Source organism: Pongo pygmaeus, chromosome 1, assembly GCF_028885625.2.
Source record: "Pongo pygmaeus isolate AG05252 chromosome 1, NHGRI_mPonPyg2-v2.0_pri, whole genome shotgun sequence".
NCBI classification, from domain to species: domain Eukaryota; kingdom Metazoa; phylum Chordata; class Mammalia; order Primates; family Hominidae; genus Pongo; species Pongo pygmaeus.
In genome coordinates this window covers 191558032-191578681 of record NC_072373.2, presented here as the reverse complement: position 1 = coordinate 191578681, position 20650 = coordinate 191558032, and the positions used below count along the sequence as shown (strand labels likewise).

At 42.4% G+C, this 20650-nt stretch overlaps 1 protein-coding gene and 1 non-coding gene across 2 annotated transcripts in view; one reads left to right on the top strand and one right to left on the bottom strand.

The window, feature by feature from the left end:
* The window catches only part of LOC129040038 (microtubule-actin cross-linking factor 1), a 379189-nt gene that overhangs the window by 12995 nt on the left and 345544 nt on the right, over positions 1–20650 (top strand). The window lies entirely within an intron of this gene.
* On the bottom strand, positions 1766–1869 carry LOC129023225 (U6 spliceosomal RNA). Its single transcript, XR_008496724.1, has one exon. It is a non-coding gene; the product is annotated as a U6 spliceosomal RNA (small nuclear RNA).

The following is a 20650-nucleotide window of genomic DNA, read 5'->3' as shown; positions in this document are numbered from 1 at the left end:
GCCTGTAATCCCAGCTACTTGGGAGGCTGAGGCAGGAGAATCGCTTGAACCTGGGAGGCGGAGGTTGCGGTGAGCCGAGATCGCACCATTGCACTCCAGCCTGGGCAACCAGAGCAAAACTCTGTCTCAAAAAAAAAAAAAAAAAAAAAACAACCAAAAAAACAAACAAGTGTTATAATTGTAATTCTTGTAATTCCTTAAGCCAAAACTCCCTTATAACATTTCTTAGTTTTTTTTTGTTGTTGTTGTTGTTGTTACTTTTTGTGTGTATTTGTTTGAACTTACCAGCTGTACTGTGATCTCTTTGAAGGTCTAGATTGTGTCTGATGAGATGCATATGATGCACTTCATGAATTGATCTACTTTGCAAATAATGCTGGTTGTTTTATTTCTTATTGTTTTCAGCAACTTCCAGCACCTTTCACAATGTTTTTTTCCACGTAGTTGTCCCACAGATGTTGCATACTTGATATGTCCAAAAGGGGCATTGTTGTCCCCCTCCCTGCTCCTGGACCTGCCTCTTCTCCTATGTTCCTGATTTTAGTGAATGCTTTTCCCGTCCCTCCAGTGGAGAAATTCTAAATACTGAATGCTTTGTGTACACTAAATATATATTCTGTCCATTTCATAGTTTAAAGTGTTGCTATCAGATGGAGAATTGTAATGTGCAAAATATAATAAAGCCTCTTTTTTTTTTTTTTTTTTTTTGAGACGGAGTTTCGCTCTTGTTGCCCAGGCGAAGAAGTGCAATGGTGCGATCTCGGCTCACTGCAACCTCTGCCTCCCAGGTTCAAGCGATTCTACTGCCTCAGCTTCCTGAGTAGCTGGGATTACAGACATGCGGCACCATGCTTGGCTAATTTTGTATTTTTTAGTAGAGACGGGGTTTCTCCATATTGGTCAGGCTGGTGTCGAACTTCTGATCTCAGGTGATCTACCTGTCTTGGCCTCCGAAAGTGCTGGGATTACAGGCATGAGCCACCGCGCCTGGCCAATAAAGCCTCTTTATACCATTTTCTCATTTCTATTTCATAGAATTTTAAAACTGCATAAGACTTTAACCTCTGTTTCTCAAATTCACTTTCTCCTTTGGAATGTTATAATTCTACTTCACCTGACTCCTGGAACTCCCTGTTATCATGTAACATATTTTGTTTATTTTGGTTGTTGTCTGAGTCTTCCTACTACAATGCAAACTTTTTTTTTTTTGAGACTGAGTCTCACTCTTGGCCAGGCTGGAGTGCAATGGCGCTGTCTCTGCTCACTGCAACCTCTGCCTTCTGGGTTCAAGAGATTCTCTTGCCTCAGCCTCCCGAGTAGCTGGGATTACAAGTGTGCACCACCACACTTGGCTAATTTGTGTATTTTAGTAGACACAGGGTTTCACCATGTTGGCCAGGCAGGTCTCAAACTCCTGACCTCGTGATCTGCCCGCCTTGGCCTCCCAAAGTGCTAGGATTACAGGTGTGAGCCACCACACCCAGCCAACAATGCAAACTTCTTTTGAAAATTTGTTTTTAAATTTTTTGTGGGTACATAATAGGTGTATGTATTTATGAAGTACATGAGATGTTTTGATACAGGCGTGCAATGTGAAATAAGCACATCATGGAGAATGGGGTGTCTATCCCCTCAAGCATTTATCTTTGTGTTGCAAACAATCTAATTACACTCTAAGTTATTTTAAAAGGTACAATTAAGTTATTATTGACTATAGTCACCCTTTTGTGCTATCAAATAGTAGGTCTTATTCTAACTATTTTTTTAAAATGTGGAACACTTCACGAATTTGTGTGTCATCCTTGTGCAGGGGCCTCCCTAACCTCTCTATTGTTCCAATTTTAGTATATGTGCTGCTGAAGTGAGCACTAGAATGCAAACTTCTTAAGAGTAGAGGTTTTTATTTGTGTATTAACTAATTTCCCTAGCACCTAGAAGAGTGTCTGGTATAAAGTAGCTGCTCCAATAAATATTGAATGAATGAATTGGAAATGTTAAGTTAGTTGACTCTTGTTCCCCATAAGGAAAAGAGGCATGGAAAGGAACGATAACTTGCTCAAGCTAAAGCCATATCTCCTTACCAGGTAAGTGGGTTTTAAAAAAATTTAAATAAAACGATGCTTAATCACAGTTCCTTTATGTGATTTGGTACTAATGTGTATTATGGACTTAACTGTATTATCTCTATGAAAAGGGGTGGGGAAGCAAAAGGGAAGAAGCTAATATATATTGAGTCCTTACTATATGCTGGGTATTTTGTTTTATTTATTTTGTTTATTTTTTTATTTTTTTGAGACAGAGTTTTGCTTTGTCGCCGGTCTGGAGTGCGGTGGCGCGATTTCGGCTCACTACAACTTCGCCTCCCGGGTTCAAGCGATTCTTGTGCCTCGGCCTGCTGAGTAGCTGGGACTACAGGCTCGTGCCACCACTCCCGGCTAACTTTTTATATTTTTAGTAGAGACGGGGTTTCGCCATTTTGGCCAGGCTAGTCTCGAACTCCTGACCTCAGGTGGTCTGCCCGTCTCGGCCTCCCAAAGTGCTAGGATTGTAGGCGTGAGCCACCGCGCCAGGCCCATCTTATTTAATTGTCATAAATGGTATCCTATGATAGTCCAGTAACCTTCGTAGATTTTACAGATGAGGGAACTGAGGCTTAAGGAACCTAAATCACTTCCCGGAGGGTCACACAGCTAGTAAGTGACTGAACTGGGTTTTGAACCCAGGCCTGATTAACTCCATTTGGCCCTCTTTTACCTTAAGTCACAGGAAAATTTTGGATTTGTGGTCTGGGTTGCTTTAAGATTCCCAGATCAGACTACTCTTGAAAATGGTCTGATTTGAACTACTCAAGTAGAGTTACAAAAATTGTTTACCTTAAGACAACCCCATGGAGCAGTGGGGTTGTGTCTGTAGCGCTCTTGTGTAAAAAAAAAAATCCTGTGTTGCACATACTCCCACTCAGTTGTATCATATATAATTCACATTTCAGACTTTCTTTTTAACCAGGGATCCAGAACAACTATAGAAAGGTGATTATGTAACATACTTGTACAGTACAGCCACTTCTGTGTTTGGTAATATTCTTTTTTTTTTTTTTTTTTGAGATGGAGTCTTGTTCTGTCACCTAGGCTGGAGTACAGTGGCGCGATGTCGGCTCACTACAACCTCTGCCTCCTGGGTTCAAGCAATTCTCTACCTCAGCCTCCCGAGTAGCTGTGATTACAGGTGCCCACCACCATGCCTGCCTAATTTTTTGTATTTTTAGTAGAGATGGGGTTTCACCATCTTGGCCAGGCTGGCTTGAACTCCTGACCTCATGATCCACCTGCCTCAGCCTCCCAAAGTGCTGGGATTACAGGCGTGAGCCATGCGCTCAGCTGGTAGTACTCTTAAGCACTAAGAGCACAAACAAAAACTATGTCTAAAATGTAGGGCAGGTAGAGCAGGTGAGGGCTAAACCCAGTTGAAGTCAGCGGTTTCAGTAGTAAGTGGGCAGATCATAATTACCTGTGTTGCTCAGAGACCTAAGCTGAGAGTGAGGGTGGGGAAAGGTCACACCCATTATCTTTGGAGAAATGATGGGAGTAAATAACCCATAGTTTCCAGTTTATTCCAGAAGCATTCTCGCCAGAGTCACAATGTTGAAGTGGGTTTTGAGTTAGACCTTGTTACCCCACATCATCCAAGGTTAACATAGTTTCTTTAGATACCACAGCCATTCATTGTGAATGCCGTTGGCTTCCTCTTAGGTAGCTTTATGTAGCCTACCTTAGAAAGGAGGGTGGGGTCTGGGAGGGGAGAGGAGAGAATAGTGAAAGTAGCAGAGAAACAAAGGACTAATTAGGAGGTTCCTCAGTCATTTGGGAGTAGATCTTTTTCATTAGCTGATCACTGAGATCAAGGATGGAGGTGGTGATCCAGGAGGAGGAGGAGTAGTTGTAGTAATCAGAAGCAGAATAGAATAACTTGGCAGTCAGTGGTGGTCCAAGGACCAGCAGCATCTGATAGCTTGTTTTATATATATATATATATATACACACACACACATATATATATACACACACATATATACATATATATACACACATATATATACATATATATACACACATATATATATACATACATATATATATATATATATATATATTTTTTTTTTCTTTTTGAGAGAGTCTCGCTCTGTCGCCCAGGCTGGAGTGCAGTGGTGCGATCTTGGCTCACTGCAACCTCTACCTCCCGGGTTGAAGCGATTCTAGTGCCTCAGCCTCCTGAGTAGCTGTGACCACAGGTGCATGCCACCACACCCGGCTAATTTTTGTATTTTTAGTAGAGATGGGGTTTTACCATGTTGACCAGACTGGTCTCGAACTCCTGACCTCAGATGATCCACCCGCCTCGGCATCCCAAAGTGTTGAGATTACAGGCATGAGCCACTGTGCCTGGCCTGAATCAATTTTAATTTTATCAAGATTCCCAGGTGATTTTTTTTTTTTCTTGAGGCAGAGTCTTACTCTGTCGCCCAGGCTGGAGTGCAGTGGTGTGATGACAGCTCACTGCAGCCTCAATCTCCCCGGGCTCAGGTGATCCTCCCACCTCAGCCTCCCAAATAGCTGGGACTACAGGCTCGTGCCACCATGCACGGCTAATTCTTGTTTTTTTTTTTTTTTTTTTTTTGTCCGAGGCAGAGTCTTGTTCTGTCACTCAGGCTGAAGTGCAGTGGAGTGATCTTGGCTCACTGCAATGTCTGCCTCCCAGGTTCAAGCAATTCTCATGCCTCAGCCTCCTGAGTAGCTGGGATTATAGGCGCATGCTACCATGCCTGGCTAATTTTTTTTGTATTTTTAGTAGAGATGGGGTTTCACCATGTTGGCCAGGCCGGTCTCAAACTCCTGACCTCATGATCCGCCTGCCTTGGCCTCCCAAAGTGCTGGGATTACGGGCGTGAGCTACTGCGCCCGACCAATTCTTGTAATTTTTTTTTTTTTTTTGTAGAGATGGGGCTTTGCCATGTTGCCCAGGCTGGTCTCAAGCTCCTGAGCTCAAGCGATCCGCCCACCTTGGCCTCCCAAAGTGCTAGGATTACAGGCATGAGCCACCACGCCAGGCCCCCAGGTGGTTCTTTAATTCGATTCTGTGCCTGTTAAAGTTTGAGAAGCACCAAGTTTGTGATTAGGTGGTTAGTGCAAGGGGCTTTGGAGTTGGACAGACCTGGGATTGAAACCTGGTTTGGCCACTTACTACCTGTGTGACTTTAGATAAATTATTTGAACTCTCTGTGACAGTTTCTCGTATGTATAATAGGGGAACTCTCTATTTCATAGGGTTGTTGGGGAGAGTAAATGACATGATGCATTTTGCAACTGACATTATCTTAGATTTAATGAAATTTAGTAATGTCTGTGTCATATTAAGCACTGAGTCTAGCACAGCCTAGCATACTTCAATAAATGTTATTACTAATAATTAAATTAGGCAAATTTACAGGAATAAAGAGGCTTTCTCCTCTTCCTCTTTTTCTCTTTAATTATCTCTCAATGAGTACGTTTGTCTGCAGTTTTATAAAGCTGTATTGTGTGTGTACACTCTTTGGTGTTTTGCCTAGCATTATTTAATGGTAGTTATAGCAGCAGCATTAACACATCTTGTACTTATTAATGTGCCAGGTATAATTTTTATGTACTTTATGCATATATTATTTCATTCAGTCCTTAGAGCAACCATGTGAAATAAATATTATTATCTCCATTTTCAGATGAAGAAACAGAACAAACAGGTTAAATGACTTGCCTGAGATCACATAGCCAGTCAGTGGCAGAATCAGGATTTGAGCTGAGACACTCTGATTCCAGCATCTGTGCTCTATTTTCATGTATTGCTATTGCTCTCAAATTTATGTGGTGTGATGGAAATCAGGAAGCTTTGATTGGATACTTGATTCTGCCACTAATTTATTTGTGACCTTGGTCAAGTCACTTGTCGTCTTTGGGCCTATTTCCTTATTATAAAAATGGAGGGATTATCAAACTCAAAAGCAATTAAAAAAAGACAAAAAATGAAAGAAGAGTAAAACACAAAAACGGAGGGATTAGATGAGATTTGTAAAGTCTCTTCAGTGATTCATTCAACATATAGTGATTTCAAGCAAAGGTTGGAAGAAAATTTTATCTAGGGAATTGGTTCAAAAGTACTTGTTCAAGCAGGTTGGTGTCATTAAGAACAAGGGGTTTGAATCTTGACTCAGCCACTTCCTGGCTATATGACCTTGGGCAACTTACTTAACCTTTCTAAACATTGATTTCCTCATTAGCAGTGGGGAGAATAGTTCATACCTTGCAGGGATATTGTGAGGTTTGAATAAGATAATATGTATTAGCACCTAGCATATGTGAAACACACAGTGGATACTCAATATCCGTGAGTTGTCTTTTCTTCCTTCCATTCATTCAGGAGGTGCTTAGGGAAGCAGATACACCAGATTCAAAAGGATTTAGACCCTCTCTTGGTCCTTATGTCCTTTTCCGTAATGGTATTCTCACCTTTGGGAAATGAGAATTAGTAGGGAAGGAAGTGTGCATATAGCCAGGTCCGTCTGTTTTTAAATAATCCATCTTTTGATTTTAGATTAAAATTTCTTTTTACAATATATAATTTAGGCCAGTAATCCCAGCACTTTGGGAGGCCTAGGTGGGCGGATTGCCTGAGGTCAGGAGTTGAAGACTGGCATGGCCAACATAGTGAAACCCCATCTCTACTAAAAATACAAAAATTAGCTGGGCGTGGTGGCATGTGCCCGTAATCCCAGCTACTTGGAAGGCTGAGGCAGGAGAATCGCTTTAACCCGGGAGGCGGAGGTTGCAGTGAGCTGAGATTGCACCACTGCACTCCATCCTGGGCGACAGCGCAAGACTCTGTGTCAAACAAAACAAAGCAAACGACAGCAAAAACATAGAATTTATGATAGGATAAATGCCATTTTTTTTGACCAGCCTGGGCAACATAGTGAGACCCTGTCTCATAGTAATAACAATAATGAAGTACCAGAAACTGGGTGTCTTAAACAACAGATATTTATTGTCTTACAGTTCTGGAGGCGAGAAGTCTGAAATCAAGTTGTCAGCAGAGTTGATTCCTTCTGAAGGCTGTGAGGGAGAACCTGTTCCATGCATCTCTTCTAGTTTCTGGTTGCCTCAGATGTTCCTTGGCTTGTAAATGATGTTCTCTCACTGCCTTCACATCTGTATATGTCTGTCTGTGTTCAAATGTCCCCTTTTTATAACACTAGTCATATTGGGTTGGAGCCTTTTCGAATGACCTCATCTTAACTTGATCATTTGTAAAGACCCTATTTCCAGATAAAGTCACATTCATAGTCCCTGGGGGTTAGGATATCTTTCTGGGGGATACAATTCATCCTATAACAAATGGTTTAGGGCCGAGCACGGTGGCTCACGCCTGTAATCCCAGCACTTTGGGAGGCCGAGGCAGGCGGATCACCTGAGGTCAGGAGTTCGAGACCAGCCTGGCCAACGTGGTGAAACCCTATCTCTACTAAAAATACAAAAAAATTAGCTGGGCGTGGTGGTGGGTGCCTGTAATCCCAGTTACTTGGGAGGCTGAGGCAGGAGAATCACTTGAGCTCAGGAGGCAGAGATTGCAGTGAGCCGAGATTGTGCCACTGCACTCCAGCCTGGGCAACAGGCTCTGTCTCCAAAAAAAAAAAAAAAAAAAAAAAAACCACACAAAAAACAAACAAAAATCAAAACAAATGGTTTAGTCACTTTGTAACCTGGACAGAGGAGTGAACATATATGAAAGTAACTTTCTTTGGTCTTTTAAGATTTATTACTAAGATTCTCTTAGTATAGAGTTAAAACTTTCCTTGTCCTGTTGGCTGGGTGCCTTGGCTCAAGCCTGTAATCCCAGCACTTTGGGAGGGTGAGGCAGGTGGATCACCTGAGGTTGGGAATTTGACACCAACATGGCGAAACCCCGACTCTACTAAAAATAACAGAGTAGCTGGGCATGGTGGTGCACGCCTGTAATCCCAGCTACTTGGGAGGCTGAGGCAGGAGAATTGCTTGAGCCCAGGAGGCAGCGATTGCAGTGAGCTGAGATCACACCACTGCACGCCAGCCTGGACGACAGAGCAAGAGACTCTTATCTCAAAAAGAAAACAAAAGCTCTTCTTGTCCTGCTAATTCTGCATTTTGATTTTTGGCAGCATTTAGGAAACAGCTGAGGTGGACCTGGTGTGTAGCTTTGGTGGGAGTTCCTTCCTTTTCTGGGCTGAATGATTTAATAATAATAAAATAGCGGCTTTCATTAATTTCTTACTATGTGCCAGGAATGGACTGTGTTAAGCACTTTATATACATTAACCCACTTAATTCTCATGATAACCCTGTGAAATAGATTATCTCATTTTGCAGAGGAGAAAAGTGGGGCTCAGCCAGTGAAATAACTTGCTCAAGTTCTCTCACCCAGTAAATGGCAGAGCAGTCATTTATGTGTAGCTCTGTTGGACTTCAGAACTCCAGCTCTTAACTCAGTATATACTTTTCCTTCACTTCCTTGAATAGAACTGTTTGGCTTGAGTCTCCTTTTCTCTGAAAACTCCTAGTTCTGGAATGGTGCCAACTTAAGGGGTCAGGGAAGTGACCTTTACTTGTGTTCCTTTGAGCTCTTATTGTTTTCAGTGGGAAAGAGAATGTGAAGTCAGTTGACATTTCTTACCTACTGGTTGCAGTCTTGCCATGGGGCCCTAGTCAGATGTGAGACGTTGTAAGTTACTAAAAAAAAAATGTCCTAGTGGTTAAGAGGAAAAAACATAGGCCTGCTATGTTTATGTAACTCTCTTTTGTATTATTACAAAATTAAACATGTTCACTGTAATACATTTAAGCAGAAATTACAAAGAAAAAAGTAAAAATTCTCTTTTCTAGTCTTTATTTTCTCCACCTAGGCCCACTGGTCAGGGTAACCACTGTTCAAGCTTCGGTTTGTATCCTTACAGGTCTTTTCTTGCCAGGCTTACTTTGGAACTGCACCTTTACATCCTTTATTCCTTTATGTTGGTTGTGTCTCTTCTTGACTCATGAGCCTTACCTCTTATTTATTTTTATTACCATACATCTGGCTTACATTTTTATTTTTTATTTTTTTTTTTAGAGACAGGGTCTTGCTACATTGCCCAGGCTAGTGTGCAGTGGCTGTTCACAGGCACCATCATAGCACAGTGCAGCCTCAAACTCGTGGTCTTAAGCAGTGCCCCCTGAGTAGCTGAGACTACAGGACTGCACCACTGCACTGGGCTGCCTTACTTTTGAGTCTCCCTTTGATACTTAAGAGTTCTGCCATAGGGCCAGGCACGGTGGCTCACGCCTGTAATCCCAGCACTTTGGGATGCCAAGGCTGGTGGATCACGAGGTCAGAAGATCGAGACCATCCTGGCTAGCATAGTGAAACCTCGTCTCTACTAAAAATACAAAAAATTAGCCAGGCGTGGTGGCGGGCGCCTGTAGTCCCAGCTACTCAGGAGGCTGAGGCAGGAGAATGGCGTGAATCCAGGAGGTGGAGCTTGCAGTGAGCCGAGATCACGCCACTGCTCTCCAGCATGGGTGACAGGGTGAGACTCCATCTCAAAAAAAAAAAAAAAAAAAAAAAAAAAGATTTCTGCTATTGCACCCTTTTCTGTAGTCTTTCCCTCACCTCCTGGTAAAATTTTACTTATCTTTGAAGCTCAGTTCAAGTCCTCCCTTTTCCATTAATCCACTGGAAACCATGGTAACCCATGATAACTCATTCTGCCTCATAACTCATAGCATTAATTTCTACCACTCATTTACCAGTTGACCATGAAATGCTGTGTATCATCACTTGTATTTTATTATTTGTTATTTAACTTCTCACACATTTGCCCAGTTAGATTGTGCTGCTTGGGCTCATGGTGATTTATTCTTCTTTCTAGTCCCAATTTTGCCTAACACAATGTCCTGCATTTAGCAAGTACTCAATAAATGCTGATGTGATTGGAATTTGTTAGTACTTCACACCCTTCTAAAAGATCAGGTGCTCAGAGCTGGAAGCCTAAGGGAACACTTACCTGGCTGACATCATCTTGGCTGCCTGTCAAGATGGGGTGTGTGCCTGAGAGAACTGCCTGTAAATGAAATACTTGTGCAACAGGTTATGTTTTCTCCTTTAGTGGGTGGGATTCAAAACTTCACATTGGCAAAAAGAGATAGTAAGTGTAGGAAGAGGGCTGAAAAGGGGATGGTTGGGAGGATGCTACCTTGTGAGACGTGGGGATATGGCTTTATTAAAAACATAAATATTAAAGTCTGGCATATTGCAGAGAGAAGCTTCTTGGAACCAGTAGGCTAATTAGGCAAACTGGCTTCTCTGGTGCAAACCAGTTATTAATTGCCATTTATTTTCTTTGCTATAAAACTGTACCACCCATCTACTTACTTTCTCATTAGAGTGAATCTGGAGAAAAGGCTTAGGTTAGATTTAGGAAATCCAGGAGAAAAATGCAGGACAGTCAGAATAAGACCAGGGATGGGCATAGTCCTTTCTCTCACTTGTCTTACCAGCCCTAGACCTTAAGGGTGGCCAGGACCTCCTTGCATTTGCCAGTAGAGGTTGCTATTGAAGTGGTGTAAAACCTCTTGTTTCTGTCCCTGCTAACTCCTTTTGCCCCATCTTATTTTTCTCCTTCACTGACACCCTCCTATCACACACACATTGGTTAGTTATCATTCCCATCTCTGAGGTTCAGATATGCAGTGGACCACCCTGCCTTTACCTGTCCAGACTTTGTCTGCAACCTGTCTTTCTATTCCACTCCTCCTCCCCTCCCGCAAATGATTTGAAATGGAGAGGAAAGGAAATGGAGTTTGAAAGGAAATGGTTTTAACTCTTCTGTGGCTGTGGCTTAGGGGGCAGAATGTTTTGATTGCTTGATTTAGGGGTCTTGAGGTCTCCTAATACAATATTCTTTTTGTTAATAGAAAGGCCCCACTCCATTTTTTTTTTTCTCTGAGTATTTTGGACTCAGAGAAAGTCTTGTGTTGAAATGTTGGTACCTGCCCCCGAAGGGGAAAAGATCCCTTTCAGAGTTTATTTTCCCCCCCCATTCATGGGGAATTCTTCTCATTATCAGAAGATGAAGATTAATGGTCCTTTGAACAGAGTATAAATATAGCCAACACCCTAATATATTTCTAATGATTGGGCTTTAGCTTTAAAAACATTAGGCTAGATGCCTCCCTATTTTTTGTGGTATGATTTAGCTGTAACTAGCCTGGAGGCAATAACAACACTAAATGACCTTTTGTAGTCACATTAAACATTGAGATGGTACTGAGACTGCCTTGGTGGGGAGTTTTGGCCTATGGGAATGATGTGGTTTTTGTTTCTACTCCTTTCTCTGTTTTCAGATAAATCCTCCTACATGTCCCATTCTCTGTCTGGCTCTGGGAAGTACTGACAGTAGGGAAAAGTTAGTACACTCATCTCATTGTTCAGATCAAGTTTCTTGGGTGCGGTTTTGCAGAACTTCCTACAAGAGCTGACTCAAGAGTTCTCTTCTATTGTGGAGATGTTCCTGCTCTTACATGTCATACTAATTTATATCCTTGAAATTTTGAGCAGCATCATTTGGATGTGTTAAGTTGGGAATGAAGAAAGTGAAAATATTTTCAGAGGTTCCTTGAGAAAAGGGTTCCCTTTGCTGGGTAAATCAACGTTCCCTAGATGCTATGGCTAAGAAGTGAAGAATTCTAAGCCAACTTTTTTTCCCCCCTTTTCTTTTCTTTACTTTTTTTTTTTTTTTTTTTTTCCGAGACAGAGTTTGCTCTTGTTGCCCAAGGCTGGAGTGCAATGGTGTGATCTCAGCTCACTGCAATCTCCACCTCCCGGGTTCAAGCGATTCTCCTGCCTCAGCCTCCCGAGGAGCTGGGATTACAGGCGTTACAGACGTGCGCCACCATGCCTGGCTAATTTTTTGCATTTCCAGTAGAAACGTGGTTTCACCATGTTAGCCAGGCCTGTCTCTAACTCCTGACCTCAAGTGATCCACCCACCTCAGCCTCCCAAAGTGCTGGGATTACAGTTGTGAGCCACTGTGCCTGGCATTTTTTTTTTTTTTTTTTTTTTTTTTAAGAGACAGAGTCTTGTTCTTTCACCCAGGCTGGGGTGCAGTGACATGATCATAACTCACTGTAACCTTGAACTCCTAGGCTAAAGCGATCCTCCTGCCTCCACCTCCTGAGTAAGCTAGGAATACAGGCACATGCCATCACGCCCAGCTCAGTTTTATTATTATTTTTTTTTTTGTAGAGACAGGGTCTCACTATGTTGCCAAGGCTAGTCTTGAACTCCTGGCCTCAAGCTATCCTCCCACCTCAGCCTCCCAAAGTGTTGGATTATAGGTGTGAGACACCTTGTCCAGTACCTGCTTTTCCTTTTTGATGTCAGATCCCTCTGAATAACAAGTTATTTGCCTTTTTTTTCCTCCATAAGACTGTGAGCACCTTGAGAGCTGCGAGAACATCTCACTTATCTTTGTATCTCTGATGTTTAGGACAGTGTCCAACTCAAAGTGTCTATAAATGTATGTTGCGTTGAATAGTGGAGGGAAGCTTTAAATGCATTTACTGCAGACAGATGTATGCTTAGCATATTGAATTGGGAGACGTTATTAGAAAGTGGAGATGGATAAAGGAGGGAATTTTCATGGATATGATATAGAGAATTTTTGTTTCCTAAGGATTTAAAATTTTTGTTTGTTTGTTTATTTATTTATTTTTTAGAGATGGGGTCTTGCAGTGTTGCCTAGGCTTGTCTTGAACTGCTGCCTTCAAGTGATCCTCCTGCCTCAGCCTCCTGAGTATCTGGAATTACAGGCATGAGCCACTGCATCCAACTTGCCTAACAATTTTTAGAGTAACAGTTATTTTGCGGTTCCTTTATGTGGAGAACCTTTAGAAGTGTTCCATCTGACTACCTTGGACAAGGCACTGTGACCTTCTTTGTAGGAGAGACTAATGACACCTGCCCAATTCCCTCAAATGGAGGGATATCCCTCAGTAAAGGAAGGGGCTCAGAATTAGATTGGGGGTAGAGAAAGGAAGCATTGAGTCCCTCCTAGCCCTGCACTGTGGAAATGTAAAGCTATTATTATGATAATTGCTGTTGGCAAACAAGAAAATTCTCAGCCTCTGGTTTGTTACCTACACCCAGTCACAACCTCAGGTTGGGTGGATGCAGACTTTAAATATTGGGGTCACCTGTAGCTGTTGGCAAAGGTCCCTGTGGTTTCTCTGGGTGTTGTGCAAGCATTACTTTTTGGCTCTTTTCCCTGTGTCCATCAGTAAAAAGTAGGAAGTTTGAGGAGCTGTGCTTTCAGTTGGTATTAGGCATTGGAGTGCCTTTATTTCCCACATTTAACTAGTAAATACCCAACACTCCATAACAAGATGGCCCTGCTTGGAAATTTCTTACCTAGGGAGTGACTGAAGCTTAAGAGGAACTGCACAGCCCCCTATATTGAAAACTGAGTAGTCATTTCCTAGAGCATGGCTTGGATCCTGATCAGCTGATTTCCTGTCTCTACAGGGATGTGATGTGATTCCTCCCCCTTCCTTCTGGAAGAAATGGATATTTTTTTTTCATTTCCTGTTTGATAGTGTATTTTCTGAGTACCAGGAGACACTTGATGACTGTAAAACATTTGGTGTGTGGGGGGATGGGAAGGAAGGAGGCTTTTGTTTTCAGCAGAATGGCTTTCATTTGAGGAATTCAAAGCACATACGTGTACCCAAGCTGCTTTGTTCCCATGGGAGAGACACAGGCTCTAAGAAGATTGTTTTGAATCCCTTTCCTGGGCTGTGCCTACTTGACCTGCACTGGTAGAGCCCCTTCTCCCCCATAGATTAGAAAAGCTCGGTCCCTCATGGAGCTCTGCATGCTGTAGATTCTGCTCTTGCCACATCCCCTACTCAGCCCTTTTTGTGCCTAAATCTGCTGGAGAGCAACTGTTAGTCCCTGGGGGAAGTGACACCACCCTTGGAATGGAACCTGGCTGGATGCCCCTTGATCCCTGACTGAGTGACACAGACTGGAACAGGAATCTGGCTGTCCAGATTTCCTGTCCTCTGTCCTCACTAGCAGGCTTCCACCCTGGGGCCGGGGGTATGGGGTGTGGTGGGAGCTGGTTGCTAACAAGCAGCGCCACCTGTGGACCTGCACAGCCACTTGTTTTCCTAACCAAGAGCTACCCGTCCAGTCTGGCCTGTTTCTGATCCATCTGGAGTGAGAGCAGAGACCTGGAAGAGAGATCAGTGAGGAGGCAGTCATTGTGATCCCTTTTGTTTGTAGTGAAGCTTTGCTTAGTGTTTGAGGGCCTGGGGTTTAATTTTTTAACAGACTCTTACTATAGTTTTGTGTGTTTAACTCTAAGATTTTCTTTTCTTCTCTTTTTTCTTTCCTCCTCCTTCTACTCCTCGTCCTTTCTCCTTCTCCTTCTTCTTCTTCCTGTGTTTTTATTTTTCCCAACTTTATAAAGGTATAATTGATACATAAAAATTGTATATCTTTATGGTGTACAATGTGATGTCTTGATATATGTAAACATTGTGGAATGATTAAATCAAGCTAGTTAACATCTGTCACCTCACATAGTTTTGTGTGATGAGAATATTTAACATTACTACTTCCAGAATTTTCAAGTATACAATACATTGTTTGCTGTACAATACATCTCCAGAACTTATTCATCTTTTCTAGAGTTGCTTTTTCTTAAATGAATTATTAGGTTTCTTCTTGACCTTGAAGAAGTCCAGAAAAATTCTTACAAAATAGGGAATTGCATGGTAGGTAGGTTATGAGAAGTTTCATTTTTGGGTTTTGTGGATATTACAAACAGCTTTTCCTAGTTTGCTAGGGATTTGCGTGGCCAGGTATTTGCTGCATTTAAAGTTCTTAGATATTATCATCAGAAGAACAGTCTTTTCTTTTTCTTTTCTTTTTTTTTTTTGAGATGGGGTCTTGCTCTGTCCCCCAGGCTAGAGTGCAATGGCGGAATCTCGGCTCACTGCACGCTCCACCTCCCGGGTTCACGCCATTCTCTTGCCTCAGCCTCCCGAGTAGCTGGGACTACAGGCGCCCGCCACCACGCCCGGCTAATTTTTTTTTGTATTTTTAGTAGAGACGGGGTTTCACTGTGTTAGCCAGGATGGTCTCGATCTACTGACCTCGTGATCCGCCCACCTCGGCCTCCCAAAGTGCTGGGATTACAGGCATGAGCCACCGTGCCCAGCCAGAAGAACAGTCTTAACAAGAATAAGTGGAATCAGGGAGCATGCCTCTAACATTTAACAGTACATTCTTCCTTTTACCTCTGTTGTTGACCATGTGCCTTCTTGCTCCAGGGGTTTTCAGTTTTCTTTTATTTTGTGGTATCAGATACATTTTCCCTCTAGGGTAGAAAGCAGCATCTTACAGTGGAAAGGAACCCTGGCTTTGGATCTTACTAGCTCTGTGGTCTTAAACAGTAATGTAACCCCTTTCAACTATGCTTTTCCTAATTCCTCATTTGTAAAATATTGGTGGTGATAACCATCTTGCAGGGTTTTTGTAGAGGTTAAATGAGTTAATATACGTAAAACACATTGGTTGGCACATAGTATGTAATTGTAGCTTGTTTTTTATTAGTAGGAGTCATAATAACAATACGCTTGATTTTATTATGATAAAATACACTAACATAACATTTAGCATTTTAGCCATCTGTAAGGGTAAATTTAGTGGCATCAAGTACATTCACTTGATTGTTGTGCAGCCATCACTATTATCCATCTCTAGAACTTTTTCATCTTCTCAAACTAAAATTCCAAACCCATTAAACAATAACTCACCTTCCGCCTCCTTAGCCCCTGGCAACCACAATTCTACTTTCTGTTTCTATGCATTTGACTACTCTATGTACTTCATATAAGTGGAATCATACAGTATTTGTCCTTTTGTGTCTGGCTTATTTCATGTAGCATAATGTCCTCAAGGTTCATTCATGTTGTAGCATGTGCCAGAATTTCCTTCCTTTTTAAGGCTAAATAATATTCCATTTATGTATCTACCACATTTTATTTATCCATTCATCTGTTGATGGATACTTGGCTTGCTAATAATATGATTATTTTTGGGGTTTTTTGACATTTAATTAATTTATTTATTTAGACAGCGTCTTGCTCTGTTGCCCAGGCTGGAGTGCAATGGTGTGATTTCCGCTCACTGCAATCTCCGCCTCCTGGGTTCAAGTGATTCTCCTGCCTCAACCTCCCGAGTAGCTGGGAATACAGGTGCATGCTACCACGCCTGACTAATTTTTGTATTTTTTAGGTAGAGATGGGGTTTTACCATGTTGGCCAGGCTGGTCTTGAACTCTTGATCACCTGTTTCAGCCTCCCTAAGTGCTAGGATTACAGACATGAGCCACTGCGCCCAGCCAGATTATTTTTAATAGTAATGAATTGATTCTCTAAGGTGCGTTCAGAGGCTTCAAAGCTGGAGAGAAGAGGATGAAGTTGAACAATATCCTTGTTTGTGTGTTGACTTTGTCTCTCTGGGTTTTGCTTGCAAGACCTATTTTGATAGGAGTCAAATAGGATGATGAATGATGGACCTACTGAACCCCATACAGAGGGTCCAGACCTGGCAGAATTCTAGGAAAAAAAAATTTCCTCCTAGTCTAATTTTTCTCAGTGATAAACTACTCTGTGTGCTTACAGTTTGTCTATCTTGCTTCTCTCCCTCTCTCCTTTGCTCCTACTGTGAATGAGATTCTTGGAGTGGTGACATATCTACACTCTTGGATTGTTTTGCAGAGGTTGAAGGCTGAGAGAGAATTGCTATATAGCTGAGGGGTGATGAGTACAGCGAACGGCCAACTGTGTGCCAACCTGGCTTTCCAGGGCAGTATTTTTAGGATATATGTACCTATATGTGTACACACATATGTCTACACACACATACATACATATGTACACACACACAAATATCCCATTATTGACACTTGACACAGTAAGGGAGCTACATGTTCTTCTCTGGGTTCCCCTCAATGCAGCCCACCACCAGAATGCATGCATTGGAAACAGGGCTCCAGGATAATGTGAGAGGTCTCCAAGGAGTTCCAAGTATAAAGAGCCTTAGCAGAAGGGCCTTGACAGCTTAGACAGTCTCTTACAATGTCTACCAAAATTCTGAAGAAAGACTACTATCCAGCTGTGATTTTTCTGCCTTCCAGGTTAGACCTGAAAAAGTCCAGGAGCCTAGCTTCTGTGTCCTGTGCTTATGCTGGAAATGGGTGGAGGGTGAGGAGAGGCAGTAGTCCCTCCAAACCCTTGTATCTCCAACTGTGGATTCTCCTGTTTGTTTATAGGGTGGAAGGGGTGGTTTATACTGGTTTGTCCCCAGTTCCTGCTCTGTGCCTGAGGGGACTGCAGTGGCATTAGGATTTTTTGCCCAGTTGCTCATGGACATAGAGACACGTCACCTCAGTGCACTCCCCTATGCAAATTGGCCTACCTTCATATTACCTGCTTTTGTACCTCCAATGCCTAGAGACCAGTTGTCTCTCAGAAGCTACTCAGGATGATTTTATGCTGTCAGCATAATAAAAGTGAATTAATTCTATATTAATAAAGACCATATTTAGTATTAGTCAACTAAGGTTTTATATGTACATATTACTAAAGAAAAATGAATTTTAAAAAAGAATGTTTTAGAGAAACAGATTAAATATGAACGACAGTAGGGGGCACTTGTATGACAGTAGAATAAAGCAAGCGTGAGAGTGTTCAGTTTGAAATTTGAAGTTTAACTTTTACTTGTTCCTTGGAAGTTCATGTTTTTTCCTCATGTAACTTTCTGCAAAACTGAAGGTTGGATTTTAAATATAAAATATTTGACATGACCAAGTTATATTTACCCTTTGTCAACTAAAAATGGACTTTTTTCAAAGTTTGTTATTTTTATTTTATTTTATTTTGAGACAGAGTCCCCCTCTGTTGCCCACGTTGGAATGCAGTGGTGCGATCTTGGCTCACTGCAACCACCACCTCCCAGGTTCAAGAGATTCTCATGCCTCAGCCTCCTGAGTAACTGCAATTACAGATGTACACCACCACGCCTGGCTGATTTTTGTATTTTTATTAGGGACAGGGTTTTGCCATGTTGGCCAGGCTGGTCTCGAACTTCTGGCCTCAAGTGATCTGTGTGCCTCAGCCTCTCAAAGTGTTGGGATTACAGGCGTGAGCCACCATACCCAGTCTTATTTTATTTTTTTAAAGACAGGTTCTTGCTCTGTCGCACAGACTGGAGTGCAGTGGCACAATCATAGCTCACTGTAACGTGTCTTGCAGGCTCAACAGATCCTCCCACCTCAGTTTCTCAAGTATCTGAGACTACAGGTGTGTGCCACTACACCTGGCTAATTTTTAAATTTTTTGTAAAGACAAAGTCTCATTATATTGCCCAGGCTGGTTTCAAACACCTGGGCTCAAGCCATCCTTCTGCCCTGGCCTCCCAAAGAGCTGGGATTATAGGCATGAGCCACTGTGCCCCAATTTATTTATTTTTTATTTATTTTTTTTTTACCTTCAGATGCTCTTTGGCAAGCAAGGATTGCTCGATTAAAAGTATTGCATTATCTCATTCAACTATATGAACATACAAAACATAAAAAAATTTGTCTGAGGCCAGGCGTGGTGGGTCACGCCTGTATTCCCAGCACTTTGGGAGGCTGAGACGGGTGGATCACCTGAGGTCGGTAGTTCGAGACCAGCCTGGCCAACATGGAGAAACCCCATCTCTACTAAAAATACAGAAATTAGCTGGGCATGGTAGCACGAGCCTATAATCCCAGCTACTAGGGGGGCTGAGGCAGGAGGATTGCTTGATCCTGGGAGGCGGAGGTTGCAGTTAGCTGAGATTGTGCCACTGGACTCTAGCCTGGGTAACAGTCGAGACTCCATCTCAAAAAAAAAAAAAAAGTCTGAAACAGTATTGGAAGCTTTAATTTCTGTTTCAACAAATTTGTGCTACTCTGGATTATGTGCTACCTGTCACTCAAGGATCTTGTTGAAATACTTTCTTGTACAAAAACGACGAGTCAAAACAAAACAAAACAAAAATGAGTGTACTTCATGTTGTATTTGAGTAGAGGTCCTAACAAACACTTGAAAAATGGCTGGTAGGCCGGACGTGGTGGCTCACGCCTGTAATCCCAGCACTTTGGGAGGCCGAGGTGGGCAGATCACAAGGTCAGGAGACTGAGACCACCCTGGCTAACACGGTGAAAACCTGTCTCTACTAAAAATACAAAAAAATTAGCCGGGCATGGTGGCGGGTGCCTGTAGTCCCAGCTACTCTGGAGGCTGAGGCAGGAGAATGGCGTGAACCCGGGAGGCGGAGCTTGCAGTGAGCTGAGATGGCGCCATTGCATGCCAGCCTAGGCGACAGAGAGAGATTCCGTCTGAAAAAAAAGAAAAATGGCTGGTGTTAGATGAACACAGCTTTCTCTCATTTCAATAATGATATTGAAAGGTTTTAAAGGCCAAATAATTTTTTTTTTGGGAGACAGAGTCTTGCTCTGTCACCCACGCTGTAGTGCAATGGCATAATCTCAGCTCACTGCAACCTCTGCCTCCCAGGTTCAAGTGATTCTCCTGCCTCCCCCTCCTGAGTAGCTGGGATTACAGGTGAGTGCCACCATGCCCGGCTAATTTTTGTATTTTTAGCAGAGATGGGGTTTTACCATGTTGGCCAGGCTGGTCTCGAACTCCTGACCTCAGGTGATCCACCCACCTCGGCCTCCCAAAGTGCTGGGATTACAGGGGTAAACCACCGCGCATGGCCTAAGGCCAAATAATTTTTATGAGCTGTCTGGAGAAGCTTTGATGAGGAATAACAGTATCATTTTCAAATTAGCTTCTGCACAAACTGCGTAATTTTGGGTATTCCATGTTACATGCATATGATGTAGCTGGCTCTTAATCACCCTGTGAAAATGGAGTACAAGGCATGCTGAACACTTCAAATTCACAGATAACTACTAAAACTAATTTTAGTCAACTGTCTCATCATTTATTCCTACTTGAATTACCAAAGATGCTTGCTTATGGGGGGAAATTGAACAGATTTTTTTCCTCTTGTTTACCTTTTACCTTTTTTTAAATGTTATCTGCCACTGTTTTTTTTTTTTTTTTTTTCAGACAGTCTCGCTCTGTCACTGCAACCTCTGCCTTCCAGGTTCAAGCGATTCTCCTGCCTCAGCGTCCCAAGTAACTGGGATTACAGGTGTCCCCTACCACGTCCAGCTAATTTTTGTATTTTTAGTAGAGATGGGGTTTCACCATGTTGGCCAGGCTGGTCTCAAATTCCTGACCTCAAGTGATCCTCCCATCTCAGCCTCCCAAATTTGCCACTATTCTTTATATTCCAGCTAAAATGAGCTAGTGCTTTCTGCTTTTTTTTTTCTTAGCTTTCCTGCTTTCATGCCTTTGCTCATGCTGTTTCCTGTGCCTGCATTTTCCTTTAATTTCTACATTATATTTGGTCCTTACATATCCATCTCAAATGTTACTTTTTG